The sequence below is a fragment of the Bos taurus genome, chromosome 3 (assembly GCF_002263795.3).
Source record: "Bos taurus isolate L1 Dominette 01449 registration number 42190680 breed Hereford chromosome 3, ARS-UCD2.0, whole genome shotgun sequence".
Taxonomy (NCBI): Eukaryota; Metazoa; Chordata; class Mammalia; order Artiodactyla; family Bovidae; genus Bos; species Bos taurus.
In genome coordinates this window covers 70,824,081-70,831,784 of record NC_037330.1, presented here as the reverse complement: position 1 = coordinate 70,831,784, position 7,704 = coordinate 70,824,081, and positions in this window count along the sequence as shown.

Genomic DNA, 7,704 nt, shown 5'->3' with positions numbered 1-7,704 from the left:
TTGAGAATCCCTTGGACTACAAGGAGATCAAACCAGTCAATCCTAAAAGAAATTAGCCCCTAAATATTCATTGGAAGAAAGTTGCTGAAGCTCCAATACTTTGGCCACTGACATGAAGAGTCAGCTCATTTAAAAGACCCTGATGCTGCGAAAGATTGAAGGCAAAAAGAGAAGGCTGCAGCAGAGGATGTGATGGTTGGATAGCATCACCAACTCCATGGACATGAATTTGAGCAAATTCTGGGAGATAGTGGAGGACAGAGGAGCCTGGATTGTAGTCCATGGGATCTCAACGAATTGAACACAATTTAGTTCCTCAACATCAACAATTGAAAGAATTAGTTAAATTTTCATAGACAATGTTGGGATATTTCTTGAGAAATTATTCTGGTAGTGTTTGCAATATGGAGCATTGTAGCTGGGAGGGAGAAATATTGACATCAAAGGAGAAAAGCAGAAAATCATGGCATTTTCAAGAATCAGTGGTATTCAGCATGATTGGAACATAAGCAACCAAGAATAGTATTGGAAAGTAAATACAAAAAACAAATCAGGGAATTTGGTAGCACTTCTAAAGAGAGAATTCTGGCAGAGGTCAAATATTGTTCCTTAAGATTTTTTTATTTTGTCTATGCATGCACATACATGGGATCTGTATCCATGAATGGGTAGAAATATAAAAATATCATCCTGATTAAGTATAGAATTTACATTGAAGGCAAAAATTATTCTATGAAATACTGCAACAGATTTCTAAGAAGCTTTAAAAAATGAACTAGTTGAAAGAGTGAAGTAGAGAAAATTTATATATATATATATATTTACATTTCCATATATAATATGCAATATTATTGTTTCAGTTTGAGAAAAACTTTCTGTTGATTTTAGATATAAGCAATATGAAAATACTGAGATTCAAAGGCAGGGGAGGGGTCTAACACTGGTAACACAAACACTAGTAACACCAGTAACACATGGCTTTCAGTAATTATTTGTGATGGATAAGAAATAGGTGTTTGTTATGAATTCTTCATTAATTTTAGAGGAGAAAGCCTCAAATATTTCACAAACACACACACACATAGTCTCCTTTGTATGCTCTAGTTTGGGTAATTTTTAATTTCTCTTGAAATTAGTAAATTAGTAATTTCTAATTTGGGTAATTTCTAATTATGCTCTAGTTTGAGTAATTTCCAATTTCTCTTGAAATTAGTAAATTAGCAATTGCTAATAAATTAGTAAATTAGTAATTTATCTTGAAATTAGTAAATTAGTAAACTGTTCAAGTTTACTAATTCTTTTTTCTGCTCTGACCAGTCTGCTATTAAGCCCTTCCGGTATACTCTCAATTTCTTATATAGTTTTTAAAAATTATTTGTTTATTTATGTAGGCTGTGCTATGTCTTAGTTGTGGTGAGCAGGGGCTACTCTATAACTGCATTGCAAGAGCTTCTTGTTGCAGGGGCATCTCTCATAGCAGAGCACAGGCTCTAGGGCCCTTGGGCTTCAGTAGCTGCTATATGTGGGCTTAGTGGCTGTGACTATCAGGCTCCAGAGTGCAGGCTCAGCAGTTGTGGTGAAGGCATTTAGTTGCTCTGATGCATGTGGGATCTTCCCAGACCAGGGATAGAACTGGTGTCCACTTGCAAGACTTATTCCTTTTTTTTTTTTAATCACAGTATAAAAGATGTTTATTAATTTATCACAATCAATAGCCAGACAAAAAAGATAAATTACAATTGCAAGCCCTAATAGGAACATGATTAACTCAATAATATAAAATAATTACATACAATTTGGGGAGTCAAGCAGAGTGATGTGGTAAGTGGAAGTGCATCCACGCACACGCTTACATTCACCCAGCCAGTCTATCATGGCATGTTTCCATCACTTCATGGCAAACAGATGGGTAAAAAATGGAAACAGTGACAGACTTCATTTTCTTGGGCTTCAAAATCACTGCAGATGGTGACTGCAGCCATGAAATTAAAAGACGCTTGCTCCTTGGAAGAAAAGCTATGACCAATCTAGACAGCATATTAAAAAGCAGAAACATTACTTTGCCAACAAAGGTCTGTCTAGTCTACTGTTCTAGTAGTCATGTACAGATGTGAGTTGCACCATAAGGAAAGCTGAATGCCAAAGAATTGATGCTTTTGAAGTGTAATGTTGGAGAAGACTCTTGAGAGTCCCTTGGACTGCAAGGAGATCCAACCAGTCAATCCTAAGAGAAATCAGTCCTGAATAGTCATTAAAAGGACTGATGCTGAAGCTGAAACTCCAATACTTTGGGCACCTGATGAGAAGAACTGACTTATTGGAAAAGACCATGATGCCTGGAAAGATTGAAGGCAGGTGGAGAAGGGGACAACAGAGGATGAGATAGATGGATGGCATCACCGACTCAATGGACATGAGTTTGAGCAAGTTCCGGGAGTTGGTGATGGACAGGGAAGACTGGCATGCTGCAGTCCATGGGGTCCCGAAGAGTCGGACACAACTGAATGACTGAACTGAGCCAGTCTATGTCTTTTGGGTGGTGCATTTGAACTTACTATCATTTTCTTAATTCTTTTGGGTTTATTTTCTGCAGGTCTTTTCCTTCTCTGGTGTTTCCTGTCTAGAGAAGTTTCTTTAGCATTTGTTGTAAAGCTGGTTTAGCAGTGCTGAATTCTCTTAAATTTTGCTTGTATGGAAAGCTTTTGATTTCCCCATCAAATTTGAATGAGAGTCTTGTTCGGTAGAGTATTGCTGGCTGCAGTTTCTTCTCTTTCATCACTTTAAATATATCCTGCCATTCCCTTCCGGAGAAGGCAACGGCACCCCACTCCAGTACTTTTGCCTAGAAAATCCCGTGGACCGAGGAGCCTGATAGGCTGCAGTCCATGGGATCGCTAAAGTCGGACACGACTGAGCGACTTCACTTTCACTTTTCACTTTCATGCATTGGAGAAGGAAATGGCAACCCACTCCAGTGTTCTTGCCTGGAGAATCCCAGGGACGGGGAAGCCTGGTGGGCTGCTGTCTATGGGGTCGCACAGAGTCGGACTGAAGCAACTTAGCAAAAGCAGCAGCAGCAGCAGCAGTGGTCGTTCCCTTCTGGCTTGTAGAGTTTCTGTTGAGAAATCAGCTGATAGCCTGGAAGGAGTCCCCCTATACATTATTTGTCATTTTTCCCTTATTGCCTTTAATATTTTATCTCTGTCTTTAATTTTTGTCAGTTTGATTTGTATGTGTCTCAGTGTGCTCCTCATGGGGTTTATCATGCCTGGGACTCTCTGTGCTTCCTGGACTTACCTATCTCCACTTCATTTACTTGTTCTGAGGGTTTATCTTGTCCTTTCCTCTGGGATATAACTTTCTGCTTTTTCATCCTGATTAACTTTCTATAACGTGGTTTTTGTTTTAGCTCTGTGGGACTGCAGTTTTTCATGCTTCTGTCTGCCCTCTGATGAAGGAGGCTAACAGGCCTGTGTCAGTTTCCTGATGGGAAGGACTGGTTTGGGAAGAACTGGGTCTTGCTCTGGTGGGTAGGGCCTTGCTCAGTAAAACTTTAATCCAATTATCTGCTGATGGGTGGGGTTGCACTCTCTCCCTCGTAGTTTGTGGCCTGAGTTGACAGCCCCGGGGGTCCAAGGGCTCTATGGTAGGATTAATGACAACCTCCAAGGCATACAGCAAGGGGGGCCTTCCCAGACTGCTGTTGCCAGTGCCCCACTTCTTTTGGTGAGCCCCTGCCGACCCATGCCTCCACAGGAGACTCTTCAACACCTGCAGGCGGTTTTGGTCCAGTCTCCTGTGGGGTCACTGCTCCTTTCCCTTGGGTCTTGGTGCACATGAGACTTTGTTTGTGCCCTTTAAGAGTGAAGTCTGTTTTCCCCAGTCCTGTAGAAGTCCTATAATTAAATCCTGCTGGCCTTCAAGGTCAGATTCCCTGGGGATTCCCAGTCCTTTGGTTGGATCCCCAGGCTGGGAAGCCTGACATGGAGTTCAGAACCTTCACAACAGTGGGAGAACTTCTTTGGTGTTATTGTTCTACAGTTGAAGGTCACCCACACGGTGAGTATGGCATTTGATTTTATCATGATTGAGCCTTTACCGTCCTGCTGCAGCTTCTTGTCTTTGGACATGGGGTATCATCTGTGGTGGGTTCCCGTGTCCTCTTGTTGATGGTTATTCAACAGCTAGTTGCAATTTGATGCTCTCACAGGGGAAGATGAGCTCACATCCTTCTCCGCCATCTTGAACTGGTGTCATGATATAGCATTTTTTAACTTCTAGAAAATGATTTGGTTCTCTCTTAGATGTTTTATTTCCCTCTTAAAATTCTCCATCTTTTAATCCATTTATTTTCCATCTAATTTCTTTAAATATTTATGTCATTTATTTTACATAAATTTCTTCTCTAATAATTGCAACATCTGGGGCATTTGTGGTCATATTTTTCTATGTTTAATATGTCTCACAGCTTTCTTTTTTATACTTAAGACAATGTGTTTAAAATAACTTGAGAGAATAGAGTACATTTTGTTTTCCCTTAAAGAGGGCAAGACCTTTCAGGACCCTAAGAGTAAGGAATTGATCACTTTTGTCCAGTTAGAGATTGAGTTGGATGGGGGAATCTGCTGAAGCTTTGGCAGGTTCTTGTTCTATGGTTTTGAGGGTGAAATCAACCTAATGCATATTACCAATTCCTCATTCTAGCAGGTCTTTGGAATCTAAGCATGATGGTTATAAATTGCTCTCTCTCTCTGCTTTCAATCATAGCCTTCCAACTTCCTGAAATACTAAAAACTCAGCAGAAGTTTCACTGGAGAAATTTAGCAAGAACTAGTTCTCTATCTGAGGGTTTTAAAGACTCTAATCCATCACACTAGCCAAAAAATCTTTGTACATTTATAACTTATGAAACTATAAATTTTCAATTACCACAGTAAAATCTCTCTGCCAGGCAAGCCCAAGTCTCATCCTACCCACCCCAGATTTGGGCATTTCTTCTTACCTAGGAAGGGCTTCTTTCTATTAAGAATTAATTTTCTAGTTTTCTTTTCATTTACAGCTCTCTAGCTGTCAAACAGATATTACATACATGCACAATACATACATATATGGAGAGAGAGGGGCAGAGAGGGACAGAGGTTGAGAGAATCTGAGAGATACTGGTTACCCATTTTGGCTAGTTGGTATGGGGAAATAGGACTTTCTATTTTACTCCTGCTATTCATTTCTAGTTTCATAGCATTGTGTTTGGAAAAGATACTTGATAAAATTTCTATCTTCTTAAATTTGTTGAGACAGGTTTTGTGACCTAACACATGATCTATCCTGGAGAATTTTCCGTATATGCTGGAAAAGAATGTGTATTCTGCTGTGACTCGGAGGAATGTTGTATATATGTCTGGTAGGTCCATTTTGTCTAAAATATTCAAATAAAGTTTCTTATTAATTGTGTCTTATAACTTTTCCACTGCTGTGAGTCAAGTATTAAAGTCTTCTATTATTGTACTATTGCTTATTTCTTCTTTTAGTTCTGCATTTTATATATTTAGGTCCTTCAGTGTGAGGTTCATAAATATTTAACATCATTATATCTTGTTGTGAATTGATCTTTTATCATTATTTAATTAGAGTTTGTTGTCTTTTTTCACCATTTTTAGTCTACAGTGTTTTTTATATATATATAAGTATCACTACCCCTGCTCTCTATGATTACCATTTGCTTGCAATATCTTTTCCTATTCCTTCACTTTATCCTTAAAGCTAAAGTGAGTCTACTGTAGGCAACAGTATCAGTGGATCTTGTTTTTTAATCTATGCAGTTATTCTATTTCTTCATTGGAGCATTTAATCCATCTACATTTACAGTACTTATTGATAGTTAAGGTCTTACTATTGCCATTTTGGTGGTATACTTTGATCTCTTTGTTTTAATCTTTTGTTTATCTACTACAGGTTTTTCTTTTGTGATTACAATGAGGTTAACATAAAATCTATTATAGTTAAAACATGCTATGCTAACATGTTAACATTATAACAGCTTAACTTTGATAACATACAGAAACTATACTTATCCCTTCACTCACATTTTAGGTTATTGATATTACAAAATACATCTTTTTAATATTGTGTATCCAATAACAAATCATTGTAGTTAATAATAAATAGTCAAAATAATATGCATAAAATTTATCTGGAAACACTTTGAGTCTCTGTCTATGCTTGCCCTTGTGTGATTATGTGAAAGAACATATATCTGCATAATAGCTCCTTTCTCTTGCTTCTGTTCTGTTCATCCTTTTCACCTTCCCAGCAAATGATAGGCATTTTTAGCTTCTGTAATTACAAAGCTCACTCCTGTTAGCAGATAAACGTGCAACTTTAGGAAATATTTTCTTCAAAACACAATACAAAGGTATTAAAAAGACATCAGGTGAATTTCAAGAGAATGAGTCATTCCTTGTGAATTCATGGAATCTCTATTGTCTTTGTACATAAGTATCACTACCATGAACTGAGTGCTTACTGTGATACAGTAATACCCTAAATGCTTTACATACTTCATCTATGAAGAAACCAAAATTTCTACTGAGCTTCAAAAAATTTATTTATGTCAAGCAATTAATAAAATAATAAAGAATTTAAGCTTAAATATTTCTTGTTTCAAAGTTGGTGATCTTAATCATTGTACTCTTTTACTATACAATTTGGACTAGTGGATTGATTATCAGACAGAAAATACAAGTTTACTCTTGGTTCTAAGAAATAAAAAGAAGGAAAAGTTGTTAACTGACCTCTTAATTTTCTTTTAAGATGAAATGCTGCTCCTGTAATCCTTGGTGGTTACTGCTTCTGTTAAGAAATCTCTGGGAAGAAGAGAAAAGAAAGCTTTTCTTCTGCTATCAGTATATCACTTCTCAAAGAAAGGGCTCCTAATATGTCACCTCCTGACTCCAATCCCACTTTTTTCCATCACCGTCTTTTTTAGCATAAACTTCTATTTCTTCCTATTAACCTTGTCTTTGGTATAGCACTTTCTTATTTAAGCAAATTTTGTCCTGGTATTTGTATATTAGTTTTAGTGGTGATTTATTCTTAAGTACTTCAGTATTATTACAATGTGTAAATAATTTTAACCTGTAACAATGCTTTAGAGTAGCCTTATTTGTATAAGGAATTTTATAAGTATTTATTTGTTTGAGAAATTTGTTATGCCTAACATTTGTTTTGGGTTAGAAGAATCTAGCACTCTTGTGTATATAAGGTATAAAAATCTGCAAGTCTAATTTTCTATGGAAAATTATCACTCACAGGCCAAATCTGACCAACTTCTTATGTTGTAAATAAGTTTTTATTGCAACACAACTATACTCATTTATTTTTCATCTTATCTATGGTTGCCTTTGTTTTACAACATGTAATTGAGCAGTTGCAACAGATACCATATGGTCCACAAAATATTAAATATTTATTATCTTGGCTTTAGTGAAAAAGTTTGCCAAGTGTGTGTTCTTGTTCACCCTACTGCTGTGATTTGGTAACCAGGACTCTGGTTCCCAACCAGAACCATCTTATGGTTCAGCCATCTTTAACATGCGTTTTCCAAGATAGCAAAAGAAGAGGAAAAATCATGGAGTTTACTGCATGGTATATACCCGGAAGGGCTGCCAATCACTTTTCCCCAGATTCCACTGATCAAAATTTAGT